Here is a 13,392-nt window from a genome sequence, read left to right as displayed (position 1 = left end):
TCCCCATTGCTATCACCAGATATTATGCATAATGTGTATACACAATTGAAAATAAAATGTAGACAACAGACATCCTATCACATGTGTTTCATATTCTACGTGTGTTCGATGCCTGTACTCTGTCACATGTTATTGACACATCTTGACACATCACACATCTTTAACCTGAGATTATGAATGAACAATCAGTTTAAAACACCTGTATAGGATGTTCAACTTGTATAATTATAATTACTAAACTCAGTAACTGCAAGTCTCTGACTATGCTATTGCAAGTTATGAAGTCCTGAAAATATATAATAATAATAATAATAATAACTTGGACTTATATAGCGACTTTCATGGTACCCAAGGTCGCTTTACAATGGGGGGGGGGGGGGGGGGTTAGGGGTCAAAGTACTTGGTGAAAAGAAATGTTTTGAGGTGCTTTTTGAACATGGGCAGGGACGGGGCAGAGCGGACATGGAGTGGTAGACTGTTCCAGAGTGTGGGAGGAGCGTTGACAGAGAAAGCCCTGTCCCCAAAAGTCCGCAACCTGGTGCGGGGGGTGGCCAGCAGGTCCTTGTCAGAGGACCGCAGGGAGCGTGACAGAGTGTAGGGGTGGAGGAGATCTGTGAGGTATTGTGGTGAGAGTCCATGGAGAGATTTGTAGGTGAGCAGGAGGATCTTGTAGGCGATGCGTGACTTAACTGGCAACCAGTGGAGCTGTTGTAGAATGGGAGTGATATGTATATGACTGTTTTGTTTTGTTTTTTTTCTGTGAATAAGAAAACAGCATCAGTAGTGTAAAACACCTGTATAGGATATTCAACTTGTATAATTACAATTACTAATGAATACTAGTTTAGTTGAATACTTGGGTTTAGTGACAAAAATGAATAAGTCAGACAGGAGCACTAAGGAGCCTATATATAATGGCCACAGGAGCACTATAGCCTATAAATAATGGCCACAGGGGCCATTAAGGGGCTGTACTGTAACTTCTCTGGGTTAGCCATTGCATGGAATTCTGCCTTGGTGCAGAATGTGGCGTCATACCCAACTTGTGCCAGAAATGAGTTCTGACACATCTAACAGCTGCTATAGCTTATCGCATAACTTAGCGTGAGGAGCATTCCGCTGGTCACACAGAGCACGAGAGAGAGAGAGAGAGGCAGAGGGAGAGAGAGAGAGAGAGACAGAGGGAGAGAGAGAGAGAGAGAGAGAGAGAAAGAAAGAGAGAGAGGATTGAAGGTGGGGTTAGATGAGCTACCAGGGCTGGGGTAAGTTGAAACAGCTAACAAGTACTTGTATTGCATCTGAAAGATTTGTAAGTTTGCCTTGATTCTGTGACCTCATTCTCTATTCTCTAAGTTAAACAGTTGACAAAACAGCCCCGGCCGTGGTGAAACTGGCTGGGGCACCTGCACCGTATACGCTGGTGACCCGGGGTTCAATTTCTGCCCCGTGGTCTTTTCCGGATCCCACCCCCACTCGCTCTCCCCTAAGTGCTACTGCATCAGGAGGGGAGAATTACTGGTAGAGATTGATCCTGAGCTAGGAGTAGAGAACTGTGAACTCATGGATGGACAACTTCCAAAAGTCTTAACGTAAAAGGAAGAGTTTGTACTTGCAGACTGTTTATTTTGCAGATGTTGATCATGGAACAATTTCCAAGACTGTTTGCGCAAGGAAGTGCAATGAATTTTTATTTAGCAGAGGATGTTTATGCTAGTATAGTATGCTACCCAAAACTATGGCAATTGTTTATTCTTTCACTGATTTATAATGGATATGGATTTGTTTTGGAAAGGCCCACTGTCTACGATCAGGTTGCTAATTGAACACATGGCCTCTTGCCTGTTCCAAAGAGCTGTGGTCCACTCTAGCACCCTTCCTGTGAGACGACTGTTGATAAAAGCCACTTTGGCCTGTTCTGAAGCAAATTTGGAGGGTTGAAATTGAAAGACCAAATAACATTGTGTAACAAATCCTCTGCAAGTATGTCAAATAAAGTGTAAACAAAGACAGTTTTACTCTGAAAGCTCATTAGAAATCAGGAGAAGGAGAGTGTGGAGTCCATGGAGCTAACCGAAACTATCACGAAACCATCATCAATGACATCAGCATTTGAAACTTACACCCATATCAATGTTGTGTTTTGCAACATAAATAGCAAGAAATGTGAAGGTAAATAAATGTGTATTCACCGGGGGGCGCATTTCCCAAAACCATAGTTGCTAACTAAGTTAGCCTGGTAGGCTGTTGAGTAGGCTATGGCCTTGATGACATTAACATGCATTGATAGGTAGCCTATTTGGTAGGCTAACTTCTGTGGGCCTCAGTGGCGGTCTTAAAATAGTGGGATAGGTAGGCGGCTGCTTGGGGCCCCTACCGTCAGTCGTAGTAGGAGGAGCCCCCAACCAACCGCAACAAAAAAAAAAGAAAAGAAAAACCCCTTATCATCATGAACGCTTCAAAAGCATGGTCAATTTTATTAATATTGTTAAGAAATACGTTGAAACGTTGAAGTAGTAGTTAAAAAGTCCAGTTCATGGTTATCTGTCTCTACACATATACCCTGTACTTTCACAACGAAAGGGACTAGTCTGTAACGGTGCGCGGCACGAAAGATAAACACAGTGACAGGAGGCAGTACACAAACAGAGACGAAGCAGGACAAGTCTTAACACGAAAAAATGTACCCAAGTTTTTACCCAAAAACTTACCCAAGCGGCTCAAATAAAAGAAAAAAGTGAAAAGATGCCGATTTGGCAACGTTGCCAAAGATGACAAACTTTGTTACGGCTACAGTTGGGGATAAAGACAGGAACAACAATGTCCAAAACTTTGAACATGCCACTGCAGCAGCAGCAGCTATAGTGGCGCTAGGTGAGGATAAAGTTAACCAAGACACATACACACACACCATCTATCATGTAGGTTTGTTTGTGGAATGTATAAAATGTTCAATTTCAAATGTAATGCCAATTCACTTACAATATCCTGTATCACATGGGTTTGTTTGTAGAATGTTTGAAATGTCAATCTCAAGTGCAATGCCAATTGCAACCTCACTCACTCACTCACACATACGTCAATTATTCATCTTGGCAATATTTGCTATATGGTTGTCTGTAAAGTTTTGCTGTATGACTGTTTGTGGGGGTTTACCCTAACTACCTGTCTTGCTGGTTATACTGATATTGATTTGATGTTAAAAAAGAATAAACAGTGCTGGTTTTCCTGGCATCACAGTTATCTGAAACCTTATTCTCTGTTGGGTTCCATTGTGACTATTAGTTTGTGTAGTGCTACACTTTGTGTGTTCTCTGCTTTCCATCTTCATTTTGGAGTAAAGTTTTTTTTCCCCTCTCCAACCTTTACTTCCCCTTAGATTAGCTTTACCTGCCTATCCACCATTCAGTCGGTACTTTTTTTCCCGTTGTCTTTATATCGGATAATATCGGATGGGGGAGCCATACATTAACCTGACCCTAGCCAGATGAATTTCGCTCCGCCTAGCTCCACTCATCCATCTGGAACCGATCCATTGAAGTGTTGCTTCAGAAGGCTGGGCCAAATCAAAAAATGCTTGCATATGATTGAATAAGCCACTTGTTCGTCATCTATTGACGTGCTACTTCAACAACTCACATCGAAGCCAACCCGTGACGCTAATAACAGTCTCACAGTCGCTTCTACGCTATGTCACATCTATGAAACTCCCACCCTGCGTCCTGATTGGCTGTACCATAAAATCGGTTGCAGAAATCACTCTCAATGGAAGAGGTCCCAGATGGATGTGAGTGAAGCTAGGCGGAGCTTAGCGGAACGAAATTCATCTGGCTAGGGTCAGGTTAGCCATACATACCTTGGGCCCCCAATTTACCAAATCCGCCACTGGGTGTGCGGGTCTGTGGGACCTGTTATTCAATGTATGCTAACAGATAACAAAATATGCTATTTATTATTTCTTCTAAGTCAGACACAATGGCCATGGCTCATTTTCTGTAAAGAACATAAAAAAATAACTTATTTTCAATGACTGCACACGGTACACCCTCCCTACATGTTGTCTTTTTGCACCTGCTATTCCCACACAAAGTTACAAAATTGTTACATTTCAATCACTTTGGATGAAATTAACATTGTAATAGTAATACTGCACTAAATAGGTACAATATCATGACAGACAACAATAAATTATGTTTCATATAAGCATTTAGCCCCCCCCCGACACTTCTTTGAATTACAAAAATAATTTAATATGATAATAGTTGCTAAATTGTCGAGCTTGTGCAACAGTAGGTGTAACAAACTGTCAGAGGTGGGCGAAGTACTCAATTTCAGTACTTAAGTCAAAGTACAGATACTACTGGTCAAATGTTACTCCGATACAAGTAAAAGTTGCATATTCAAAATTGTACTTAAGTGAAAGTACTGAAGTACTTGATTTTAAAAATACTTAGGTATTAAAGTACAATTTGAAATTACATGTGTAAGGTTTAACACTTAAATGCATGCCCCTGACTAGCTTGTATAAGCTGCAGAATAAGGGATTATAGAATGTTACAGAATGAAGAAACCCAACTGACAGAAAGAAAATATTTATTTTATTTTAATTTTTGTATGCAGTGATGTGGTTTACTTTCGGCAAACAAAGCACGCATTTAAAACGATAGGAATCGTTCATCCGTTCAGTAAACTTATACATTTTGTCGAGATATGGCCATGGGTGCGAGTACTCGACAGGGCATCCGCCTTCATCTCCGTCTCCGTCTACCTCCATCTTGCTATCGATTTAGGAATAGAGAACGGTTAGACGTTGAACTTGGTTTTATAGCCTAGCACACAGATGTGACGCAACCCTGATTAGTGATAGGCTGTCACCTGCGAACAAACCATCACATTTTAGAAGAGAGGGGAGAGGGGGACAGAGTTTCGATATAGGCTAGACCTAGTTTATTGAAAGTTAAAAGTAACGAGAGCCTTAACAGAAATGTAGTGAAGTTAAAAGTACGATTTTTGTCATTCAGATGTAGTGAAGTGAAAGTGAAAGTATTTTTTAAAAAATGAACTCAAGTGAAGTACAAATACTCAAAATCTGTACTTAAGTACAGTACTTAAGTAAATGTACTTCGTTACTGCCCACCTCTGCAAACTGTTAAATATCATTTCTTGTGTGATGTTTTTTTCTTCTTCTGTAGTTTCTTCCCAACTTTCCCATTCTTCAGATCTTTCCTTGTGTGGTTGAAAAGACACCTGGGTTTCAAACTCTCCACTCGTCTGATCCTGGAGGAGGAAAATTAAACATTAAACACTTGATGTTCATTTTGAGTTTCTACTGTTTATAAGACAATACCAGTAGTTTTTACGGTAACACTTTACTTGACAGTGTCGACATAACAGTGACATGACACTGTCATGAACACATGAAACCTAACCCTAAGGCGGGGATCACATTAGCCAGCGGCAAGTGTAACGCAACGCTCAGACATAATAAGTTCTACCTCGTTCCTTTGGTAACACAAACGGTTTGCCTTACTGACAATTGAATACGCTCGCGTTGCGCTTCGAAAGTTGAACCAAGTTCAACGCTCAGCTTGCTCAACATAACGTTGTGCCAGTGTTGCCACCGCTCCGCTGCCGAACCATAGAAAACAATAGGAAACCTGCCGCTTGCCACTGGCTAAAGTTATCCCCGCCTAACCCTAATCCTAACCCTAACTCTAAACCTAACCCTAAACCTCACCCTAATCCTAACCCTAACTTGTTATGACAAAAACCGAATGTCACTTAATAACAGAAGTTTTTGATTTATGATTTATGTCTTGCTTATGACACGTTCATGACAATGTCATGTCACTTATGTCAACACTGTCAAGTAAAGTGTAACCATTTTTACTTCACTGTGTCTAAATAATATGAAGTTCAGGTCAATAAACACCACTTACTTTTTCCAGCAGGTTTGAAAGTGTTTACCCAAGGGTTGATCAGGATCAACACAAAGTATATCTCCAGATGCCATTCGAACTCTGAAATGGTTGATCATTAAGTAATGACCGTAGTAATGTAATAGGCATGGTCAATGCACACCTGATCATGTAAGCTTTGTGAGTCTGCAGTGAATAAAACTTACGTAATCTCAGTATTGCATACATCATTCTTGTCGGTAAGGTTGAATTCTCTTATATTCGCCCGGGGTAAGTTTGGGGCACTCTTCACACAGCTGCAATAGCTGTGTCCAACTCCGGAGGCCGAAAAGCCCAATACTTGAGAGAGAGAGAGAGAGAGAGAGAGAGAGAGAGAGAGAGAGGAGAAAAGGTCAGCGGAGCTATGAACTTAGGAATTTGGAGAGTGATGGCCAAATGGAGAGGGAGTCTTCTGAGTTATTACCAGAAGGGCTATTTGATATTGTGAGATGTGATCCAAAAATATTTTTATATATAATACGGGGAGTGTTTTATTAAATGGCACACACACTGGACATGCTGGTCTCCGCCTGAGTTCCTTCATAGTAATAACACATGGTGTCAGAAGTTAAGAAGAGTTTGTGTAATCTTAAAAGACAAAGATTTTAACTCCGGAGCCTTGCGACAGGATAGAGGAAGATAAATCAGTAACAGGACTTACCTTCACGAACGTGAACGTCATTCAGGCTGGCGTGTTCATAACTACCCGAACCAAGGCTGGCTAGCATCCTGTGAACATCAGTTAGGAAGGAGAAAGATTGGACTCATTTCTCGAAGCTGCGCAGAGCGTGAGTAGAGGAGAGAGATCAAATAATCCATCAGAGGGAGCACCAGTAAAAGGAATGGACATTCCGTAAACAGTAGTAGGCATCTACAGTAGTAGCGATCTAGCTCCAGTCCAGGGCATGCTAAATAGACGTGAAAGAGACACGGAAAGTGAAAGTTTATCGGAGGATTCGCTCACGCTAGAAGATAACCAGCAATAGGAAAGTGTAAGCCTACCAGAACGAGTAGAAAAACACACAATGGCCACCACAGCAGTACAAATATCTCCACCAGATAGTTTTGATTTTTCAAACTCAGCTAACTGGCCTAAATGGATAAGGAGATTTGAACACTTTCGTATGGCATCAGGCCTCATTGATAAACCTGAGGAGTACCAAGTGAACTCTCTGCTGTATACTTTAGGAGATACAGCTGATGATATTTTGAGCGTTTTGCCATTGTCAGAAGAAGATAAAAAGAAATATGACAAGGTGAGGAAGGCCTTCGAAGCCCGTTGCGTAGGAAAACATAATGTAATTTATGAAAGAGCAAAATTTAACATGAGGCACCAGGAACAGGGAGAAAGTGTAGAATCCTTTATAACATCAGTACACACTCCAGTTTGGTGCACTCCGAGAAGAACTAAGAGACAGGATAGTATCCTGGACAGAAAGCTATCTGAACGCTTGCAGCTAGATCCAAATTTAGATCTGGCCAAAGCAATCACATGCGCACGTCAAAATGAGACTGTGAAAAAACAGCAGTCGGTGCTGCATGGCGAAAACACAGAACACAATGTGGACAGTATCAGGTACAAAGGAAAGGGGCCGAGACCTCAAGGAGGCAAGGGAAAATGTTCAAAAGGAGAGAAGCCACCTCAGTACAAGTGGGACAGCCCCTGTGTTAAGGGTAAGTGTGTCGAGGCGGACTGAGCAAAAGGTGGAACACTCTCAGGAAGGACTCAAGGTGGTTTTTGTGGAAGATGGAAATTTTATTTTTCCCAAAATAAAGCCCGTAGGCAATTAATTCATCATTAAATAATAACAAAGCAAAAAAATAAAAAAATATGGAAAACAAAAACTTTTTCAATAAAGAAAATAAACTGACATGATAGTCAAAAAAATGTCTAGACAATAATCAACACAGACTTTGCATCAGTCAACAATACCTTAGATAGGAGAGCTACAAGACTCACGTCTGTCCATGACCTGCCCTCCCTACCAACTCACTGGGGAGGCTTAAATTAGGCCCAAGTGCCCCTCGAAATTGGATCATACCAACACTGTCAAAAATACAGGGGGTAACGCCAGTGAGCTAACAATAAATGTGCTAAAACTACTAGAAAACACTCTCCAAATATCTGGACAATTGTAATAACATATTTGTAAACATCTTACTCCAAGTCGGCATAGCCAACATTCTTTTAACAGCCTATACAAATTAATTTATTAAAACACGGGTTCACTTCCGGTGAACCCGGAAGTCACTGCGTTAATAAAACCCGGAACTAGGCACAAGGAAAATCTTACCAAAACAAACAGAAGACGAGACGCTGAACGCTGGTGAGACAAACATTTTGCAATATGACTTTTCTGCTGTATGGTTTTAACTTAAAATAAACACAACATTGGTGTGACAAGACAAGTTTGACGAGTGCTTATTTTAACGTAAATGACAATGAGTGGAAATGTATGATTTTAAACTGTACAGAGTTGTAATGGATAAAAGTAGCCCAGGCAAATTCACCGTTGTGTTGAATGTTATAAGACGTCTAATTAACAGCAACGGGAATTACTGAAATTGTATGATGAATGACGTGGTTAACAGATATGAAACACATAAGCAGATGAATGGCATGGAAGACAGACATAACAAACACGTAAGCTGACGTTCGCGCTCAGTCTCAGTTAATGTAAGCAGCGTGTCGCTGCGGTGGCGGTAGCTATGCGCCCCGTCACACCCTGTGAGAGAGAGTGCAAGTGGTGTGGCGGAACACAGCACCACCAATGGAAGGACTGTCCAGCAAAGGACGCAAACTGCAGGAAATGTGAAAAAAAGGGCCACTATGCTGCGGTTTGCCGGTCCGCGAGAGCAGTCCACACCGTCACACAGCAGAGATGGCAGGAAGAAAACGAGGAGGAGTATGAGTTCCTTGGGTCAGTGACAGTCAGCACACGCTCATTGACAGAGTGGACAGAACACTGATCTTTAATGGAGAACCTGTCACATTCAAACAGGACACTGGCGCGGCAGTGACCGCCATTCCAACAGAGGTGTTCAAGGTGGAGCGCGACGGACCTCTCACAAAACCCAGCAAAGTCCTATATGGTCCGGGAAACAACATTCTGGAGGCATCCAAGGCTGCTTTAAGAGCAAGCTGTCAGCGAAAGGTCACAGTGCAACACAGGAGGTGTTTGTGATGACAGGAATTTCAAAACCTTTACTTGGCTTACCTGCTATCGAAGCCCTGCACCTGATACAAAGAATCGAGGAGGTGAGAGACGCCCAAGAGAACTTTAAGGCTGCATACCCGACAGTGTTCAGCGGATTGGGACGTCTCAAGGAGAACTACACAATCAAGTTTGGAGAGAGACGCCACTCCATATGCCCCTCTGTACGCCTCGACGAGTTCCAATCCCCCTACGAGGTGAGGTCCGCGAGGAGCTTGACCGCATGGAAGCGATGGGAGTCATCTCAAAAGTCACACAGCCTACAGACTGGTGTGCGGGAATGGTCGTCGTTCCGAAAAGCAAACGGGAAAATTTGTGGATCTGTGTTGATCTCACCCACCTCAACAAACGGGTGAAACGAGAGCGACACATTCTACCGTCCGTCGATCTGACTCTGGCACAACTGTCTGGAGCAAAGGTCTTTTCAAAGCTTGACGCACGATCCGGGTTCTGGCAGATACCTCTGGCCAGGGAGTCAGCGCTATTGACAACCTTCATAACTCCCTACGGCAGGTACTGTTTTAACAGGCTCCCTTTCGGAATCTCGTCGGCTCCCGAGCATTTCCAGCGCCGGATGTCTCAGATGTTGGAGTCACAGGACGGCGTGCTCTGCCATGCTGACGACATCCTGGTTTTTGGAAGAAACAAAGAAGAACACAACACACGCTTACATCAGGTACTACAAAAACTACAAGAGGAAGGGCTGACACTCAACGAGAAGTGCGAGTTTGGCCGGGACAGCATGATCTTCGTCGGCCACACGGTCACAGCTACAGGGATCGAGCCGGACCCTGGAAAAGTAAAAGCCATTATGGAAATGCCCGAGCCCCAGAACGTAGCTGATGTGCGCAGGCTGCTTGGGATGGCTAACTACTTGACGAAATTCATTCCCCAACTCGCAACAATCACCACACCACTAAAAGAACTTCTCAGCGACAGAAACGAGTGGCATTGGGGAACAAGTCAAGTTGAGGCATTCAAAAATTTGAAGCTGGCTTTGAGCTCTCCACAAGTCTTGGCACAGTACTCGCCAACAGCAGAGACGAGAGTTGCAGCCGATGCATCTGCTTACGGCATCGGAGCCGTTGTCACACAGAAACAAGCAGATGGTAAATGGAGACCCATAACATACATCTCCAGGAGCTTAACTGAAACCAAAAAACGTAAAAAAAATAGAAAAGGAGGCCTTAGCCGCCACATGGGCTTGTGAGCGCCTCTACTCTTACCTCCTTGGGTTACGGTTCATACTCATAACTGACCACAAACCCTTACTACCGCTGCTTGGTTCCCGAGGCCTTGATGACCTTCCACCGCGGATACTACGGTTCCGCCTGAGGCTGCTGCGATTCACCTACGAGATCCTGCATGTCCCTGGGAAGTCCCTTATTACGGCCGACACACTTTCACGAGCACCCATCAACGACACACCTACAGCCACAGAACGTCAGCTTGAGAAGGATGTTCAGGTCTTTGTGGACACCGTGCGCGCTGCGCTGTCGGCATCAGAGCCACGCCTACAGCAGATCAGCGAAGCCCAGTCTGGTAACATGAATAACGTGAACATGAAACGTGTGCCTCCAAACACAGACGTCACACTTTAAATGCTACCTGTTGCTTTTCACCATCCACTTATTTAACTACTGTCGCATCCCTTGACATGCCATCTCATTTTCCCTTTCTTTTTCTATTTTTAGCCCCCGACAGCTTTTTTGCTTTATCCATCTTTTTCCATAGACGAAAACTCACTACTCGTACCTGCTCACTCAGCGCTCACGGCGCCCCCACTCCCTCTTCTATGTCAAAATTATATGATAGAATCTTATGAGATAGGGCGCCTACTAGCCTGTTAGTACTCTAAAATGTTATTTAACATTGAGGAAATGTAGAAATGATTTAGAAACGTACAACAGTAGCTACATATAGAATATACCAAATATATTATTATTATTATTATTATTTTACCATCACTTTGGCGCCCCCATGGTGCTGCGCCCCTATGCGCCGCATATAGCGCATACCCACTTTTTGCACCACTGTCACTGTGTGCTGAGTGTTTCACTAATTCACGGATTGGGATATATATACTCACTACTTATATACAGAGCTAATTAGTTAAGAAAAATTAAACAATTTCTTTTAAACGCATGGACTCATGGGTTGTAGCGCTAATATTGCGTACAGAGGAAATTGGAAAGGCAACCGTTTATCCTGCCCCTCGGATTGAGCACTGCCAATAGTGTGTTCCCAGACCCTACATCTTGATGTGGGTCCGGATCATCCTCATCAGGCTAGGTGAGGAGGGTATTGCAATTGTCAAGGTGTGAGATAACCTTGGTCTGTATCAGGAGTTGAGAGGCGTGTTGGGTTAGGTATGGTCTGATTGTCCTTATATCAAATAGAGCATCATTCATTGGACGGTGCTTGAGGGGAGACCTGAATAAGTCCCCCCCCCCCCCCCCTGCTCCGCGCCTCTTTTACTGCACTTAGACACTAGAAGGCACACATAACACAGGGATAGTGGGGTGTGTGGATGAGCTGGCCCGGCAGTAGGAGAACAACTGGTATCAGTGACAGGGGATGGCGGGAGTGGGGTGGTTCTAGCATCAGGTACCCCTGACACCCCCCCCCCCCCCCAGCTTGCTCCTCGGCCGCGGTAAAGGCTGGAGCAGTCAGAGGAAAGATCGGATGAGCCTGACCCAACCTAACATACTCATAACCTCATACCCACTCCCTCTTATAACTAGGATACAGTACTACGACCTACAACATTTCTTACTATGCCAATCCTGCTGATTTTAACATTTCAACACAAAAGCATTCATCATACACACACCTACACGCTCGGACATGTCTATTCATGCACACACACACACACACTTAAGCTCCTCCTCCACCCCCATTGTAATCTGTCCCCTGTAGCATATTGTCTTGTCAAATACTGTCTCTTTGTTTCATGTTGTTTGTGTTCACATGCTCTGTCTATAATTTCAATAATCTCAAATAGTCTTCCCAGACTATTCCCAGACCCCACCTTTGGAAAAACTTAATAAAAAATATTTCATTGCTTCATTGCTTTAAATGTTAAAGCAGCTTGTCATGGATGCACACACAATGGTCGACCTACTCTGCTTTCAAGTTTATCCAGTGTAGGTGGTTTGCCATAAGGTAGCCTATGTTAAAACTGCTTGCCATGGAACTGCCAGGTCATGGACAACGGCATTTGCAGATAGATAGATAGATAGAAGGAGCCATACCACTTTTATGACAAGACACTATGGCATATGAATGTGATTCTGTTGACCTTCAGTTAGCAAAATTCAGCACATTTTAATCGTATCGCAATAATGCCGATAACCATGATCATTTTGGTTCGGTTTGGTTTGGCTATAATCATGATATCACATTTTCATACCGTTTCTCTACTGGCTATTAAAAAAGTTGAGTGGTATATTTTGGAATCCACCAGCCACAGTCGCAGGTGGACAAAACATTTAATTTCATTCCCTACTACTTAGGTTCTACAGAACAATGATATTCTGTTATAATAGTTAAAGCAAGCAGACACAGATGTTTTTGGCAATTTGGGTCCACCTCCAGAGACTGATACGCCCAGTAATTATAGCAGAGAGAGATAAAGATTTTGTCTAGAAAAGTAAATAGATCATGTGTCAAGGTCCCAGCAAACTCAGAGGTCCTTGCTATGCTATTTGCAGTGCATATTCTGCACAACTGATGAATGCTGCAAGAATCAATCATGTAAAGAGCAATTCCTTACCTTTGTCTCCATGGATGACAACCAGCAACAGAATCGGGAGACAAAGAGTTTTGACTGTAAATGCCATTGCAATGCAGACACAATGAAGTGATGTTGCTGTTTCGAAGACACTGCCGTTCCTAGGGCAGCTGTGTGATGTTGTTGCTGTTTAGAAGACACTGCCGTTCCTAGGGTAGCTGCCTGGAACACTACTAGAAGGAGGGTTGTTCTTAAGTTATGGGTCAACCTCTTTTTTTTAAATTAGACTTGGAATATCCCACAGATTCTGTTTAACTCTATGTTCACCCAGACATTTTTAAAACAGAGGAACAGCAGTAGCAACCAACTTTCCTCGATAAAGATACATAGTAACATGTCACACTGGCAGAGGGAATCATGATTTTCAACATGAAGATACTGTAATTGTTATTGGATCAGATGCCTGGGCAGTGGTTCAGACTCAGAGGTT

General features: G+C 43.1%; 1 long non-coding RNA gene across 3 annotated transcripts; it reads right to left on the bottom strand.

Annotated features, from left to right (window-relative positions):
• Window positions 1-434: 434 nt before the first annotated feature.
• On the bottom strand, window positions 435-13,115 carry LOC143104230 (uncharacterized). 3 transcript variants are annotated; one of them, XR_012983053.1, is made up of 5 exons: window positions 12,945-13,115; window positions 6,122-6,254; window positions 5,937-6,017; window positions 5,135-5,274; window positions 435-757 (listed from the first exon to the last, which is right to left on the bottom strand). It is a non-coding gene; the product is annotated as an uncharacterized LOC143104230 (long non-coding RNA). The 3 variants fall into 3 exon arrangements; XR_012983032.1 differs by lacking the exon at window positions 435-757 and adding an exon at window positions 4,574-4,775; XR_012983037.1 differs by lacking the exon at window positions 435-757 and adding an exon at window positions 4,786-4,872.
• Between the last annotated feature and the right edge of the window lie 277 nt (window positions 13,116-13,392).

Source organism: Alosa pseudoharengus, unplaced genomic scaffold (assembly GCF_046254945.1).
Source record: "Alosa pseudoharengus isolate Yale_2024_CS ecotype anadromous, Long Island Sound unplaced genomic scaffold, YU_APseudo_1.1 YU_APseudo_1.1_scf_1, whole genome shotgun sequence".
Lineage (NCBI taxonomy): Eukaryota > Metazoa > Chordata > Actinopteri > Clupeiformes > Clupeidae > Alosa > Alosa pseudoharengus.
This window is presented reverse-complemented; position numbering and strand designations above follow the sequence as displayed.